This window comes from Papio anubis, chromosome 7 (assembly GCF_008728515.1).
Source record: "Papio anubis isolate 15944 chromosome 7, Panubis1.0, whole genome shotgun sequence".
Classification (NCBI taxonomy): domain Eukaryota; kingdom Metazoa; phylum Chordata; class Mammalia; order Primates; family Cercopithecidae; genus Papio; species Papio anubis.
In genome coordinates, this window is record NC_044982.1 from 119957585 (window position 1) to 119975856 (window position 18272).

General features: G+C 41.7%; 1 protein-coding gene across 5 annotated transcripts in view; it reads right to left on the reverse strand.

Annotated features, from left to right (window-relative positions):
- The window catches only part of GLCE (glucuronic acid epimerase), a 124791-nt gene extending 108878 nt beyond the window's left edge, over window positions 1-15913 (reverse strand). For 2 of the 5 annotated variants that reach the window (XM_017960731.3, XM_017960730.3), the window contains exon 1: window positions 9538-9735. The gene's annotated coding sequence lies outside the window, so the exon portion shown is untranslated. Of the gene's footprint in view, window positions 1-9537; window positions 9736-15816 lie in introns of those variants that run through there. The other 3 variants (XM_017960729.3, XM_009210492.4, XM_003901121.5) reach the window with 3 other exon arrangements.
- Between the last annotated feature and the right edge of the window lie 2359 nt (window positions 15914-18272).

Below are 18272 nucleotides of genomic sequence, written 5' to 3' on the forward strand. Positions count from 1 at the left end.
AATACTTTGCCAGACCCTGCTTTTCTTCCTTCTGGGCCAGTAGCCAGATACCAGTCATAGCTAGACACTTTCTAATTTTTAGTACACAAAATGGTACACAATAACACATCCAAACCAGACAGTATTTTAATGAATGGTTTCCATAATTCATCTAATGTTTTGGCATATATACACACACATTACACACATGCATGCACACACACAAATATATATACACATTTATACACATATACACATATTCATACACATATACATATACACGCATAGTCTATAATATCTTCAGAAGTATACATAAAAAACTGTTAACAATGGCTGCCTCTGGGACAACTGTTTCTGTCTCTGAATTTTTTTATGTTTTTCTAATAACTATGCAAAATGTTATCTATTAAAAGGAAAAACTACAATAAAGAACATTAATTCTAGTTAAAATATCTTTTACCTTACGAGACAATGTCTGAGGCATTCTTTTAAAAATTGTTTTATTATAAATATTTTAACATCTAATTGTTTATGAAACAACTTAAAATGTTTCAACTTCACTTATAATCGAAGAAAGACAAATTAAAGTAAGATATTTTGCTTATCAAATTGCAAAAGTTTTTTTAAAACTAATGTTCCATATTGGCATATAAATTAACATCTTTCTAGAAAGCAATATGGCAATGTCTAATTTTTTTAAGGTCTTATCTTTTGATTGAATGTTTTTATTCCTATTCTTCAAACAGATCAGGTATGGAGAAAGATTATGTACTAAGATTTTCATAAATGTTATTAGAGAGAAAAAATTATTTTAATACATTTGAAATAATATTATAATAAAAGATTAGTTAATTCATCTTTAATCATTTAGTGATCATCTAGCATGTGATAGGAACCATATGAGCTTAAGAATTATGTGTGTATATGTGTGTGTATATATGGAGATATGTTTTATTATATATTGAAATGAAGTGCTTCACCAAAAAATGAATTTTTATGGTCACCAAAACACATGCACAAAATTGTTTATGGTGGCTTTGTTTCTAAGAACTAAACACTGGAAACAGCCCAAACGTCTGTCAACAGAAGACACAAATAGATACTCATACAATGAAATAATACAGAGCAATGAAAAATAATTACTACTACTAACTCAAAAAACATGGATCTCACGGATGTGATGTTCAACAGAGGAAATTAGACATAAAAGAATGATTTGATTCCACTTATACGAATTTCAGGAATAAGCACAACTAATCTATAGTGATGGGGATCAGAAAACTGGTAACTTTTGTTAAGCATTGACTAAGAGAGAATAGGAGGAAGCTTCCAAGGTCCTGGAAATGTTCTCTATCTTGATCTGATTGTTGGTTACAAGTTTACATATGTAATTCATTAAGCTGTACACTTATGATTTGTGTACTTTATTGTATATGTTTTTTTCTTCAAGTCCTATCAAATTTTTTAAAAAATAGAATGGATAGGCCGGTGCAGTGGCTCACGCCTGTAATCCAAGCACTTTGGGAGGCTGAAGCGAGTGGATCACCTGAGGTCAGGAGTTTGAAACTAGCCTGACCAACACGGAGAAATCCCATCTCTAATAAAAATACAAAATTAGCTGGGCATGGTGGCACATGCCTGCAATCCCAGCTACTCAAAAGGCTGAGTCAGGAGAATCACTTGAACCCGAGAGGCTGCAGTTGCGGTGAGCCAGATCACACCATTGCACACCAGCCTGGACAACGAAAGTGAAACTCTGTCTCAAAAAAAAAAAACGGAATGGATGGAATGGAAAGTTCCTCTTCCTCCATGCCTGCCAGCAAGAAAGAAAGAAAAGTAGAGATGAGAGGCTTAGATCAAACGATCTTTTAAGCTCCTGCTTTTAAAGTTCCACTGTCATTAATTCAACAAAAATTTGAGCACCTACTTTGTAAAAGGCACTGTCCTGTATGTTGGGGATATAGTATTGACTAAAATGGGTAAAAATTCCTATCCTGGAGGGTCTTATGTTTTTTAATTTTTCATTTAACTCTTTTTTTTGAGACAGGGTCTTACTTTTTTGCCCAGGCTGATCTCAAACTCCTGGGCTCAAGCAATCCTCCAACCTCAGCCTCCCAGGTAGGTGGGACTACAGGCGTGCACCACCGTGTCACCGGCTCTTATATATTTTTTAGTAGGGGTAGAAAGACAATAAAAATCTAGAGTACTTTGGATAGTGAAAAGCACAAAAAAGAAACAAAGCAGGCAAGAAGGACAGGAAGAGTATGTGTGGAAGAGATACTGTCATTTTAAACAAGGTGACCAGTCAAGTTCTCAGATAAAGGATGATACTTTAATTAAGACCTGAAGGAAGTGAGGGAGGGAGACATTTGGATATCTGAAAGAACATGTTACAGACCTTATGAAACAGTGAGGAGTGTGGCTGAAGGAAAGTGAGGAAGGTAAGATTAGTAAAAGTTGAGATAATTAAAAAAAAAAAAAATCCCAAGTCTTTTTCTCCTTTCACACCATTCCAACTCTTCACTTAAAGACTTAAGTAGAAACTTTTCTATATAGAAATTTCTGTAACCACTAGCCCAGCCCACATTTATCCAATCTTCTGAGCTGCTAAAGCAGTACTACTCATGGTTATCTTTATATACTAGCTTGCAATTAGATATATACTGCCTTCCACTCACAAACAAACCAAGCTTCTTTATGGCAGTGACTAGATTTTATGCATTTCTGTATTCCTATTAGCCCATGGTTGTCACTTAAATGATAACTAGTAAGACTGATGCTAATAACAATTCAGCAGGCATAATATCAGTAAACTGTGGACAAATTTTAAGAAAGAAAAAGAGGAAGAAAAAGAACCAAGATTAGGGAACCAGGTGTATAAAGGCACTGGCGTGTCTCCATGTGTCATGATCCAAAGTCTGGATTTTCTCTGATTGTCCTTAAGACTCTCAGATCCTCAACATTACTTTTATAAAAAGTCATTCTAGGCTTTTTTTCCCCTTGGGGGTGAAAATCAGGCATCTGGTATCTCTTTCAAGTAATAGTTCTTTGTTTTGTTTTGTTTTTTCTGAGATGGAGTCTCGCACTGTCACCTAGGCTGGAGTGGCTGGAGTGCAGTGGCGTGATCTCACCTCATTGCAACCTCTGCATCCCAGGTCAAGCGATTCTCCTGCCTCAACCTCCTGAGTAGCTGGGATTACAAGTGCGCGCCACCACGCCTGGTTAATTTTTGTATTTTTAGTAGAGACGGGGTTTCACCAGGTTGGCCAGGCTGGTCTTGAACTCCTGACCTCAAGTGATCCACCCGCCTCGGCCTTCCAAGGTGCTGGGATTACAGGTGTGAGCCATCGCACCTGGCCTTTTTTTTTTTTTTTTTTTTGAGACAGTCCAGGTCTGTCGGCCAGGCTGGACAATCTCGGCTCACTGCAACTTCCGTCTCCCAGGCCCAAGCAATTCTCCTGCCTCAGCCTCCCGAATAGCTGGGATTATAGGTGTGTGCCACCATGCCCGGCTAATTTTTGTATTTTTAGTAGAGACAGGGTTTCACCATGTTAGCTAGGCTGGTTCTGAACTCCTGACTTCAGGTAATCTGCCCGCCTCGGCCTCCCAAAGTGCTGGGATTAGAGGCATGAGCCACCGCGCCTGGCCTCAAGTAATAGTTTTATAACACCAGTGTTCACAACCAGCTTAACAAAGAAAATCTTACAGACCAACTAACTGTGTGATCTTCAGCACACCATTCCACCACTCTTGCATATGTGTTTCTTCATATGCTAAAGGAAGGAGTTGGATTAAATGGTCTCTAAAGTCCAATCAATCTCAAATTGTCTACTTTAGCTTTTTTGGACGAATTGAATGGATAAATCTTACAACCTACTTCTTCAATTTACAAAATGAATTAAATATCTGTTAATAATTTTAAACACTGAATAAGCAGTCATATTCAGAAAACAATGTAGTATTAGAAAAAGCATAGAATCTGGAGACAGTCAGACCTACATGTAGTCATAGTCTGCATCTTAGTAGATAATGACGCTGAGCAAATTATTAAATGATCAGGATTTATTCTGAAAATTAAAGGCAATGTATGTAAAGCAATTATTAAAGCCTATATAAAAACCTGCACACATCAGCTACTATCATTTTCCAAGTAAAAAGCAGCCAAGGTAAAACAGCTACCAAATAATGATGTCCAAGATTTAAAACACCCAAACTAGTTAATATCTCTCCTAGCAATTTTAGAGATAAGGATTAGTAGTTGCCTCAAAATTCTACAAGACTTTTCTGCAAGTTTAACAAAGTAACCCTCACCTCTTAAAGTGCTACAAGTCTTATTTCTTAAACACAAAGCTAAGAACTACCATTCTCATATCAGCTTGTAATCACAGGGCAAGAGAATAAGATACTTTAGAAACCCCCAAATTTTACGAAAACAGGACAAGACTGAGATTTGAGTTCAACTCATTTCTGACATCATGAACACATCAATCTTGGTATTGAGAATAAAACACATAATGATAGCCAACTATGTGTAAATAAGCAACAGGAAGTCAAAAAGTAATAAGACATATAAACCTGCCTTTGAGTCCAGGAGGAAAGAGAGACATAATTACTACACATTAGCAAACACAAGAGAATGAATGAACATGATACAGTGAATATATAACACCTAGGGTTGGGAAGAGGGAGGACCAGAAGAGTTAAAAAGCAGACAGTAAAGAAAGAAAAGAAAAAATGGTAATTAAAAAAAAAAGCTAAAAACAAGCTTAAAAAAAAAAAGCACACAGTGCTTACGTTGTATCTTAAAAAAATCAGTAGACTTTGTCAGCAAGACAAAAGAAGGAAAGGCATTCTAAACAGCGGAGAGAACATATGTGAAGCCTCTGAGTCAGGAAACAGTATGGCTCATTCAGTAAACTGCTCGTATTAGTACAAGTGGAGCTTCAGATTTATGGCGGGGAAAATGCACAAGATGAGCCAGATGATGAAAGGCCTTGTAATGATAGAGACTTGGGCTGATAAAGTATGGGCTTTAAGGAAGAAGGGCAGGGAGAGAGAGCATCAGGAAGAGTAGAATAGCTAATGGATGCTGGGCTTTATACCTGGGTGATGGGATGATCTGTGCAGTAAATCACTATGGCACATGTTTACCTGTGTCACAAACCTGCCCATTCTGCACATGTACCCCCGAACTTAAAAGAAAAGTTGAAAGATAAAGAAATAAATCTGAGTAACACTTCTAAGAAAGAGAAAAGAGAAAAGAAACAAGAAATGAAGCAATGAATAGATTTGCATAGATTTGCACTTTAGAAAAAATCACCTTGGCAGTAGTGTAAGGATGGATTAAAGGGGGTCAAGTCTGGAGGCAACCACTAGAGACCTCATTCTATATCCAGAGTTAAGTAAGGACATATTATTATATACATAATCTACTACAGAACCAGGGATTGGAACTAAAAATAATAATGCTTTAACAGATAAAGCTAAATTATCCAAAGAAAATCATTCACCTTCATGAATCTATATTCCAGAATTAAATACTTGCCATGTATCTTTAAAAAAAGAAGCTTCTAAAATTAGGCATAATATGTAAAAATTACATGGAATTAGTTGTATCCTGAGAACTAGCTACTCTTAAGGTATCTCTTCCTTTTTGTACATATAATACTTCAGACTTGCAACATAAAAACTGTATGTATAAGTGTGTGTACACATATCTTTGTATACATATATTTTACATGTTATACATATTATATACATATATGACATATGTATATGACAGCATACACATGTCATATACGTATATATGATCACAGCAAAAGTATATATTATATACATAATGTATGTAAGTATAATTCATATACGTATATACGAAAACTGGGGCCCTGAAAGACTAAGGAATTATCCAAGGACACACCATGAGTAGCACAGTGAAGACTGGAATTCATGTCTTACGATTTCCTTTCTAGAAACTGCTTTAGCATATCATATTTATGATTCTAGGACTCTGAATGATAATTCAAAAGACACTTTGGTACTGTCATTTTCAGCAGTGTAATAATGAAACCATAAAATTATTTTTATGGTTCATATGCTTCACAAGCAAAATATATCAGATGTGTATGTTTGACAAAAAGAAATTTCCTGAAGTCTGTACCACAATAAGAATACCTATTCCCCTACCCTATTGTCCTCTAGGAAATCTAAAAACGTCCTTTTTCAAACTCAGGAAAAAATTAAATTTGATAAAAGAAAGTCCTAAAATTAATTTATCTTTACATAATTAAATATCCAACAACCTTAACATGTTTTAACATCTTACTTAGGTCTATGTCTTTTCTTATTTTGTTGTGCTACCCACCCCACCCTACACACCCTTATAATTTTCAGATACTTGAAATACTCTTTTCCTTCATTAGTATACACAGGTGCAAGTGGCAACACTGACAAAAGCCTTATAAACACTGTACATTTCACCAATTTGCACAGTGACTGAAATGTTTTAATTTTGGGGTTTCTCTAACTTGTACTTAAAAGTAATGTCTGCTCATTGAAATAGATTCAAGTAATATAAAACTAAACTGCTCTCTTCTATGCCTCTGCAACTCCCTCCTGAAGAATCCAAACATGGTTAAGTCTGATGTGTATCCTTATAGACTTTTGTATGCTTACACAGCACAAGCATCTACAAAGAATCAACATATATTTAACACCTAAAACTCTACTGATTGTAATTTAATCTTTCTTTAATAATTTAGAAGGCAGTTAACTATTTTGCTTGGTTTCTGATTATCACAACAGACATCAATTGTATCATCATTCAGGGGTTACTAAAAAAAAGAGAGCTGAATCTCAAGTACCTTGTGTATTTCTTCCTTAGCAGTATCACAATTTTTAACTGTATTTATTTGTTGCCTTCCTCTCTCTCTTGACTTAAAGGGGAAAGTCACATGACAGCTTTAATCAGTGTACCTCCAGAGCTGTGACACGTAGCAGATAATCAAATATCTGTTGACTTATCAGTCTATTTCTTACTTAGAAATGATGAAAGCTGATGTAAAAAAAAAAAAAAAGGTTCTGAAACCTGCTTAATTTGTTCTTTGTCTTTATCTCAAAAATAGGAAAAATAAGATCTGCTTACAGGTTTGGGGGCTGTCATTCCAACCAAATATCTGCTCAAGCAATCAGTTGTGACAGCTGTATATGTCAACCAGGTATTCTGGTCTGAATAGAAACACCAACAAAACTTACATTAACCCCTTCAAAGTATTAAATATTGCTGTGTGGGATTCCTTTGTTTTTCAAAACGATGTAAAATTCCAAAATTAAGTACATTATCCCTAATCTGTCTGGTTCTAAGATCAGAAGAAATGACATATTTTTAAAAATTGTATCTAAGAGGCCTGGCATGGTGACTCACGCCTGTAAATCCCAGCACTTTGGGAGGCTGAGGCTGAAGGATCACTTAAGGCCAAGAGTTCAAGACCAGACTGCACAACAGCGCAAGACTTTGTCTTTAATTAATTGAATAAATAAATAAAATTAGGCATGGTGGCATATGCATGTAGTTCCAGCTACTCTACTGGTGGTGGGGGTGGGAAGCTGAACTGGGAGGGCTGCTTGAGCTCTGGAGGTCCAGGCTGCAGTGAGCCATGGTAGCGATGCTACAATCCAGCCTAGAAGGCGGAATGAGTCCCTGTTTCAAAACAAACAAACCAAAAAATGAGAGGAAAAAAAAAAAAAAAAAAACTGACACGAAGAAAAAGAATAAGGCAGGCAAAATTATTTGCTTTGGTATACTCAAATTTGTCTGTTAACCCCAGATTACACATCTACCGAATAGCTCTGAGTACGGACTTCACTGCCTGCACCATTAAATTTCATCTACAGGCCTCTGTGATAGAGTAACTAACCAAAAGAAATGTCAGGCAAACACACAGACTTTCTGACCTATACGTTGTTTTTTGTTTTGTTTTGTTTTTTAATCAATACACATACATACAGGTCATTTTATTTAAATTCCACCTAAGCCTACGCTAGTTACCAAAACCTCTATAATATCCAAGGCTAAACACACTTTTACAATACAATGAAACCGTTAAGCAGGATTTTCTAAAAGAGCTCGATTAACCATCCTTACAGGTGGCAGAAAAAGCTTTTGCAGAGCTCTAGCTTTGGGATTTCAAATTCCAATGTTTTCTGGAGGCTGAATTTGACGTTATCCCTCTCTGCAAATGCTTTTCAAAGGACAGAGAGAAGCCAGACAGAACACGCTTCCCAGCACTATTTGACTCTGCCCAACACTCACTCAGGCAAGACTTCAGAACAGATCTAACAATGCAGGATCAGCAAAGCAGACCACCACCTAGGAAAGCAAGCCAAAATCACAGTCTTCCCCACCCTCAACAGATTTCAGTTGCTCAGGAGCGGTACCCACGCTCAACCTGCGGACACCGGCCTCCTAAAGAACCTGCAGACCAAATACCCACCTAAGGTGCTGCCACTCTAGCTCCCGGAGCTCCAGCGAGACCAGCGCGTCCCCACAGGGATCCCGGGGCAGAAAAAAGAAAACTGCAGAACAAACGCACTGCTTCTTCAACTAGGCAACAAACACCGATCAATCCTCCAACTAAGCATTGAGTAAATCTCATCCAGAGAGAAGGAGACCTGAACAAAAACGTTCCAGGATGTTGCCCAGCCGCAGACTGGGCAAGCTCGCGGTAGCACTAAAGCCCTCTCCCGCCCTCAGCGTACCCAGCGCCCGCCGAGCCGCGCCCACCCCGAGAGATCGCCCGGGGGCCAGCTAACTCGCCCTGTCACCCCCAAAAGACTGGAGACCATGCCAGGTTACCGCCCCCCTCTGGGCAAAGCAGAAACCCCGGCACAGACGCTGGCCGCCGCCGTACACTCTCAGCCCCCAACAATCCCCCAAGGCGGCCCCGGCCCCCGTGGAACGGATACATCGCTCTCTCACCCAGAGACACCGATGAACAGACCCCTCTCCCCAGAACCCGGACACACTGCTTCTTCATCCCAGCAATGCAAAACGGACGCCCACGCCCGCTCAAAGAACCCCCAAGACCCCGACGACCTGCCTCCAGAAACCAGGTTTACACCGGTGTAAACCTTGCTAAACTGCATTCTCTGCCCCAAAGAGCTTGGGACCCGGATAAAAGGACCCCTTGTCCCGGAACCCCGCTACACCACCTCAAAGAAGCTCAAGACCCTGATAAATCTCCCTCGACGTCAAAGACCCAGGACCCCGTGTGCCGCCACCCACCCCCACCCCAAGCCGGAAGAGCCCCCAGGACCCCAATACATTGCCCCCTAACCTCGGGAGCTCCGGCACCCGCTACACCGCCCTTGGGCGCCCGCGCCCGGATCCCACTGCACCGCCTCCTCGCCCCCCGCACTCCCAAACCCCGCCAAGCCTCGCGCCCACCAGGCAGTGCCGCGCAGCCCCCGGAGCCGCCCCCGTCAGGAGCCCGCCTGCTCCGGCTGCTCCGTGTCCCCGCTCCCGACCGTTCCTGAGCGGAGACGCGCTCCGGACTCTCTAACCTGAGCAGCGTCGGAGGGCGAGCAGACCCAGGAGCCCTGAGGAAGAGAGGGAGACAGCAAAGAAGGGGTGGCTCAGGCCTGCGGTGCCGCAGCTCCAGCCTCTCAGCAAGGAAGCGCTTGTGTGAGGAGAGCCCTCCCGCTCCGCGCGCAGCCGGGAGACCGAGCCACCGCCGTGCCCGCAGCTCTTCCCGCGAGATCCGAGCCACGGCAAGGGGCGGGGCCACGGCGGGGCGGGGGGCGGTGGCGGCAGCGGCAGCTCCTCGAGTGACAGTCCTGGCAGCCTGTCGGTGGCAGGACGGGAGGCAGGACTCGGAGTCTACTACGACCAATTGTAAAAAAGGAAAGGTGGTTCTCCCCGCCCCTTCTCCGCCCCTCCTCTTCTCCGCTCGTCCTTAATAAACTGTGAGCAAAGGTAGTAGTGACCAGAAGTAGTACGAGGTAGTGGACGTTAGCGGCAAGGTAGCTCTAATGACGTGACGTGCTTGGTTTGTGTGTGGTCCTGCCAGGCCGCCGTAGATACACCTGGTTTGGGCAAGAGGCTGGTCTTCATACCGGTGTAAACCGAGGTGCGGTTACCCTTGGTTACAGCGCCACCCGAAGTGCGCAGGGGGTTTCCATCTTCCAGGTGGAAGGCCCACCCACTTCGGTTACCCGCGTGTAAACCTCCGTTTAATTCCTTTCCCCGATTTGGGCTCTCCTCCCTCTCCACCTCAAACAGGGCACCATTGTTAAGATGCCCATGTTTTCCAAACCCCAACCCAGGACATCTGGTCTGACAAAGGACTCGTCTGATGACTGCATTTATTTCTACTTACAGCTTTCCAGAAGAGTGAAAAGCAAATCTCCAGTTACCAACATAACAAATTCCAAAATTACATGAAAAGTCGTACCTTTGTAGACCCCAGTGCCCAGTAGTATTTGGCACACGCAGGGCACTGAATAATGTGAAAGGAATGAATTAAGACTGTTATACCTTAATATATGAAATCTGGACCTGGACCCAGAAAATTCGACTTTCCTGGCCTTTCCTCTATAATGGCAGCCAATGGCTTCACTCTTAAATCCAGTCTCTTCATTATTATGCCTATCCTGTACCTTCATTCATCTTACCCTCTTCACTCCCTTACCTACAGCAAGAAGTGCCCTTTCTCCTCACGGTTAAACCCTGCACCTGTGCCCTGGATCCCAGCCATTCCCAGATTTTATTCGGCTATTCTTTCTTTCCCTATTATTAATTTCTTCCTCTATCCTAAATCTTTCTCCCACAAACGTGGTCTCACCCATCCTTTGAACAGAACAAAGTCACCCAATCTCTTTCACCCAAACTACCTTCTCCTTTCCCCTAGGAATCACACACTTCTTGAGAAACATTGTATTTGCTGCTGGGCACTGTGGCTTATGCCTGTAATCCCAGCACTTTGGGAGGCCGAGGTAGGAGGATTGCTTGAGCCCAGGAGTTCAAAACCAGTCTGGGAACATAATGAGACTCCCATATCTACAAAAATAAAAATAAAAAATTAGCCGGGTGTGGTGGCACACACCTGTAGTTCCAGCTATTCGAGACGGGGAGGGGGGCAGGGTGTGGGCTGAGATGGGAGGATCGCTTGAGTCTGGGAGGTGGAGGCTGCAGTGTACTGTAACCGAGCCACTGCATTGAGCCACAGATTGAGGCCCTGTCCCTAAGTAAATAAATAAAAGTATGTTTGCTGTCTCCACTTTCTCATCTCTTATTTTTCCCACTACAATGTTGCTTTTGCTCACACAATCTGCTATTCTCTCAATGGTTACAAAAGACCTCTTTCCTCCTGGAAGAATGGTCTATTTTTTGGGTATCTTTCCCGTGACCTCTCACATTATTGACAATGCTGACATCTCTTCCCTTAGTAGCTGCCTAACTACATTCTCCTGATTCTTTGGCAACTCTCTTTTTTTTTTTTTTTCCTGTCCCTTGTCCTTGTTTGAAAACTTGCATATTTATATCTCCTTATCTTATAGCCATACCTTGTGCATGATATGAAAAATGGCCACACACAGTTGCACACTTTGAGTGCCAATAAGTGGGTGAGACAAAAGCTGTTAGAAGAGTCCAGAGGAGGAGACATGGCTGTGGGGCTTGATCTGGGTCATAATGAAACAGTAGGTTGGCCATATAAATGCAAGGCAGAAACAGAGGCCTTTCAGAGGAGAAAAATAATGTGAACCTGAGCACAGAGAAAAGGATGTGGGCTGAGCCTGGGCTGTAGGTCGACAGGTTTGACAGATAGAAGATTCCTGCAGAAGAGTAGCAGGAGGTAAGATTAGAGAAAAACCAAATAGTAAAAGGCCTTAAAAATCAGGTCAAGCTGATTTGACTTGGATTCTAAATTAAATGGGGAGCGGGGACCAATTTTGAATTTGTAGGTACCATGAGAAGGCTACACATGGAGACCCACATACCAAATGCCTAAATATGTAAAAGTTAAAAAGCTAACAAATGGTGAACTAAAAGCATTTTATCCTTTCACCTTGACAAATACACTTTCATAACAGCTTGGAAGACCCAGTTTGAATTGAGAATTCTGAGACTTCTCAGAGCTCCTTGCTGGAATGAGGCAGGTCAGAGAGAGCTGGTCCCCACAGGAAGCAGCCTTTACCCTTTGCTTCCCATGGTCCCTTCAGCCCTACAGTGCCAGGTACCCTCCATTCCATGGACACTCTAGCCCGCATGTCCAAACTCTGTCTTCGCTTTCACCCCTCCAAAACAGTCATTTCTTGGCTATTCCACAGGTCCAGGGGTGCATATCTCAGGATCTAGGGGAGAAGCCTACGCAGGCTCTGGAAGTGGTTCAGGGCCATTTGGGCAGGGAATGCTGGCTCCTGGGTACCTGATGTGAGATCTGAAGGGGTACAGTCACCTCAAGGTGGACACATTTCTTGGCTTAATGGACTCCTCAGATGTAGGAGCACAGCTGGGGAAGAGCCAGAGCAGAGCCTTTAAAGGGAAGCCCTGCCTGTCTGCATTTAAATGTGGTACCAGCAGAGCCACTGAATTTCTTGGTAGGGTAATGACATGTAGAGTTGATCTATTTCTTGAAGTATAAATATGTTCATTTTCTATCTTTCCCACCCCCTCTGCCCTTGCATGGGTGTCTTAATAGCAAGAATGTACTGGAAAGACTCTATCCTTATGTGACATCTTTTCTCCAATGCTCAATTTCACAAATTATACCATTCTATGATTCCCTTATTAATTAGTGCATCAGAAACCTGGTAGTCTCTAAATGTGAGAAAATAGAAAAGCTATGAAGTGCTCTCAGCTTGCATTCAAGCTTGGAACACTTACATTTGACTTCTAGATAAAAATGCTTTGGAAGTAGAAGCTTCTGAAGAGGCCCATTTGAAGGGTACACAGGCAGTAAGAGTACTCAAAAGGCAGTGAGCCACCACGGAGGGGGGCACCCCTCTCACCATCTGTCTTTGTGGTGCAATGTTTCACTCTGTGGTCTGACAGTCATGCTCTGTTCCTGCAACCTCTCCATCTGGTACCAAGTGCTCCCTTCCTCATGTTGTGCACTTAGAGTCACCAAGGGGCCAGAACCACTGTGGTCTTTGTTTTAGCTATCCAAGCCTAGAATTCTGCTTATGGATCCTGCACATCTCTCAGCGATGCTGCGGATAATTTTAGTGTGAGGCTTTGGCACTTGCTTGATCCCAGAACCGGGATCTACTTGTAGCCTCACTGTTGCCATCTGTGACTGGCCTTTGCCAACCTGCAGAACAGAACTAGCTAGCTTCTTACTCAGGTCTTACCATCTGCTGCCTGCATTCTGACCTATTAGTCTAAGTGAGTACAGCCAAGCAGTTATATCCCTGTTCAGAAGCCTTTCTGGTGTCCCATTCTCTGAGCACTCCCCAAGTAAAGCTGCCTCCTGGCCACTGCATATTCCCAAGGGCACAGAAGACAGTATTGTTTGAAAATCTGGCTCTCTCAGGCCAAATTTCCACTTCATCTTTTTAGAACTTTGGGGAGCACCTATTTTGTTAGGTTGGAAGCATGAAATTCTGTGTAAATTACCCCAAGACTGAAGGAACAGTACTTATCTGTCCATTTGCTGACTAAACCCCTGACCTTGGTTGGTTTGTTCATCAGTTTATGTTTTGCAGATAGCCCATTATAAAAGAGGGAAATCAAAAGAACAGTAACAGTTTAAAAATATGTCCCCAAATTATTTGATATGCCATCTCTCAAAAAGTGGGGCTCAATTCCCCTCCCCCTGAGTGTGGGCTACACCTAGTGACTCACTTCTAGCAAGTAGAATGTGGCCAAAGTGACTGCTTCTGAGACAAGGCCGTAAGAGGCTTTGCAGCTTCTTCCTTGGTCTCTCTCTTTGATCACTCACTCTGGAGGAAGCCAGCTGCCATGCCATAAGTCCCTTCAAGCAGGGGTCTCCATGAGCAAGAAACTTAGGCTTCCAGCCAATACCCATGTGAATGAGCCATCTTGAAAACCCCAGTCCAGCCCCAGCAAAGCCTTCGGATGACTATAGCCCCAGGCCAACAGTTGACATGACTTCATGAGACATCCTGAGCCAGAACCACCCAGCTAAACCTCTCTCAGATTCCATGCAGAAAATGTGTGAGATAACATGTTTATTGTTGAACATGTTTATTATGAAGCTACTTCATGTTGGGATCACTTTTTACATAGCAATAGATAGCTAATACAAGTGTTGAGCATAGTTCGGTCTACTCCTACTCCTGGACAACAGAGGTAAAAACTTACATCCTTCTAATCATCAGGCCCTAATGTTATGTAAAGAGCAAAGGATGATGGATTCATAGCCATAACTCTCTACATCTGAAACTCAAGTGGATCTGCACCAAAAGAAAGTAGAAGCAACAATTTCTTGGTGGAAACAATGATTCCAGTGCCTTCAGACTCTTCAAAGCATCACAGCAATTAGAGATAACAATAACATTTGGAGATTGTTAACAGTAGGTCTTGAGGAGCAGAGAAAATTTTCTCTCTCCAAAGCGTAGAATGCTTCACAACCATACCATTTTCATCTAGTCTTATGGGAAAGTATGTTTTTATGAAAACAGAGGAGAAAACCCTTACCCATCCATATTAGCTAAGAATAAAAAGTTGAAAATTCCATCTATAAGGACTCTGTCAAAATAGAATTCACATCCTGACAACAATAAAGTGCCCATGTGAAAGCAAGAGGTGTTTGACAGCAAGAAGATTGAAATGCTTTCTGAATATAATACTATATTTCTGAAGTCTTATCGTTGTGAATTAAAATTCAGTGACAGAATGATTTCTTTATTAAATTAAAAATGAGGAAAATCCCCATAAAAAGGAGACCAGCTGACTGAGTTATGTACATTGCCTGTATAACTTCATTTTACATATATAAGAGCCATATACATGGGCCACACATACAAAGAGTTGAATGATTTCCAAATTGACCAGGACATAACTTATAGCTAAGAAAATATATTTGGGATACATATGGATCTCCATGATTCAAATGCCATAACACAGACGTGTTGACCTTCAATTTCCTTTAGCAGTGAGGGCAAATTTTTTTTTTTTTTTTTTTTTTTTTTTTTTGAGACGGAGTCTTGCTCTGTCCCCCTGGCTGGAGTGCAGTGGCGCGATCTCGGCTCATTGCAAGCTCCGCCTCCCGGGTTCCTGCCATTCTCCTGCCTCAGCCTCCCAAGTAGCTGGGACTACAGGCACCTGCCACCGCGCCCGGCTAATTTTTTGTATTTTTAGTAGAGACGGGGTTTCACCATGGTCTCGATCTCCTGACCTTGTGATCCGCCCACCTCGGCCTCCCAAAGTGCTGGGATTACAGGCATGAGCAACCGCGCCCGGGCTTTTTTTTTTTGGAGGGCAAATTTAAGTTTTTGAACCACACAGTCCCAGAGAAAATCTGAGTCTTCCACTCTTCCCTCAACCCCTCATTCTTAAATATAATGAACAAATACTTATTGGATGACTCCTACGTGTAAGAATGCGAGCATAAGCTACGGATCTTGCCAGAAGCTGTAGGAAGAAGGAAGCAGATGGAGAGAGGACTTCCCCCAGAGATAGAAAAAACTTCCACTCCTGTAGCCCATGGGTGGGGTCAGCCTCATGGAACTGCATGAATGGAGCATGAGACGTGGGTGGTTCCCCAAAGGAAAACTGAGATACTGTTATCATAGGAATAGGTAAAATATCTCAATTTTCCTTTGAGGGGGTGGGGGAGAATTCACGTAGACTAAATGAAAATTCGAAATACACAGTACCTTGCATGTATTAACAGTAAGTTCTCATTTTTACTCACAGCAATTTGAGATCAGTGTCACCACTTGCACCTGAAAGAGTCCTAACACTAGTGGCCCGAGACTACTGCACAGAGAGATGGAATATGAGTTGTTCTGTCACAATGGATAGAAGTTTTATAAACAGAAGGACGGGAGGTGCTTCTGGGTAGAGAAAATAATGTAAACAAAGCCTTAAAGTCAGTGAGTGAAAATGTCTGGTGGAATGAACAATTCATCTTAGAAAGGAAGTTAATACAGAAATAGAGGTCAGGATCAACATATAAAAGGGCTTAAAGAAGGCCAGGTGGAGTCTGAACTTGATTCTGTAGAGTCTGAACTTGATTCTGTAGCCAACTCCAATCCATCAGAGGCTTTTGTGTGGAAGAATGACCTGGTCAAACCAGAGTTAAGGGGAAGATTAATCTGGCATGATCTCATGAGTTGAAGTGGGGAAATTCCAGACATGAGACAATGAGGGCACAGCCCAAGTACAGATTCTGTCCAAGATGGAATTACCTTCACAGTAGGTGACCACTGAGCAAGGCAGAGCTAATCAGCTTATTACCATCAAGGGGTCTCCTGATGAAGTTTTGATTTAGAGATTTAGTATTTAAGATTGGTCATGTATACATTCCACAGATATTTACTATGAGCCCAGCACTCTAAAAGATGTTTGATACAAAAATAATAGACAAGACAGTGTGAAGACTAAAATTAATGAAGTATACTTCTGTGAAATAAATAACTAAGCACAACTATGAGAAGTGCTATGAAAATTACTGGATGCTCAAAAGCCCATCAATGATATACTGGATAAAGAAAATATGGCACATATACACCATGGAATACTACACAGTCACTAAAAAGGATGAGTTTATGTCCTTTGCAGGGACATGGATGAAGTTGGAAGCCATCATTCTCAGCAAACTAACACAAGAACAGAAAACCAAACACAGCATGTTCTCACTTATAAGTAGGAGTTGAACAATGAGAACACTTGGACACAAGGAGGGGAACATCACACACCAGGGCCTGTTGGGGAGTGGGAGGCTAGGGGAGGGATAGCATTAAGAGAAATACCTAATGTAAATGACGGGTTGATGGGTGCAGCAAACCACCATGGCACATGTATACCTATGTAACAAACCTGCACGTTCTGCACATGTATCCTAGAACTTAAAGTATAATTTTTTTAAAAAAAGAAAAGAAAATTATTGATGCTATCAGATCATGTATCAGGGGGCCTAATCCCAGTCTCATTAGGTCCCTGAGAGTCAGTGAATGCTTGTCAGAAGAAGTAACATCCAAGATGAGACGTGAAGCAGGAGTAGGAGTTAGCATGGTGAAGGAGGTTGACAAGTAGAACACTCCAAGCAGAAGCATGCTAAGATTAGATGGTATTTTGATCAAAGATCTGACAAAATTCCAATGTGGCTTTCCTCCAATGACACAGAAAGAGTCTAAAGAGTTAGGTAGGAGGAAGGATTATGCAGGGTCCTGTGTGCTATGGAAAAGGCTTTGGGACTTTATCCTAATAGCAATGTTGGCATGTTTTTCTGAGGTTGATCAATTCCGTTATCTGTTCTGATTATACAAGAAAGCCAAGGAAAGGACCAATCTCATGCATATTCCAAGTAGGTGGTCAACAGATGGTGTGACTCTAAGGTTTTGGATAAGGGCTTCTACTTTGAAAATATCTCCCCTGCTTGCAAACTGATGTCTAAAATTTCTTGAACAGGGCATCATTTGATGCAACAACAAAAGATTAAATTAAAGCAACTTACATTTGCACCAAAGTGCAAACAACTCACAGCTCAACTTTCCTGAGAATAGGTTTTGAGGTCACAGGGAAGTGGAGGACAGGAGGAAATCTGATACCTAAAGTAGGAAGAAGAAAAGTTACAGAGAGGGAAAAGATGCACACAAAAGAAATATTAGTGGCACCAGAGAGAATACCTGGTACATAGTAAGTGCTCAACAAATATTTGTAGGAAGAAACGAAAGGGAGATATAGAGCTCAGAATTTTATGAAGACGTGTTTTCTATTTCACATAAGCACACTGGCTCTTTTCTCCCTCGGCCCACACATATCATGTACTGAGAAGACCAAGGCCAAGGAAAATAGAGAACAGAGCACAAATCCATTTTCCAAGCTGAGTGTGGTGGTTCACACCTGTAATTCCAGCTATTCAGAAGGCTGAGGCAGGAGGATCATAGGAGGTCAAGGCTGCAGTGAGCTATGATTGTGCCACTGCACTCCAACCTGGCTGACAAAGTGAGACCCTGTCTCTAACATATACAGTACACATATAAATTTTCCAAAAGGTCTCAGAATGCATAGTTTGTAACTCACTATTCAGAGACTATAAGATAAAACTCTGGCCTTGCCTTCCAATGAGAAAGACATCTTTGCTTTCAAAGTGTATAATGAGAGAGAG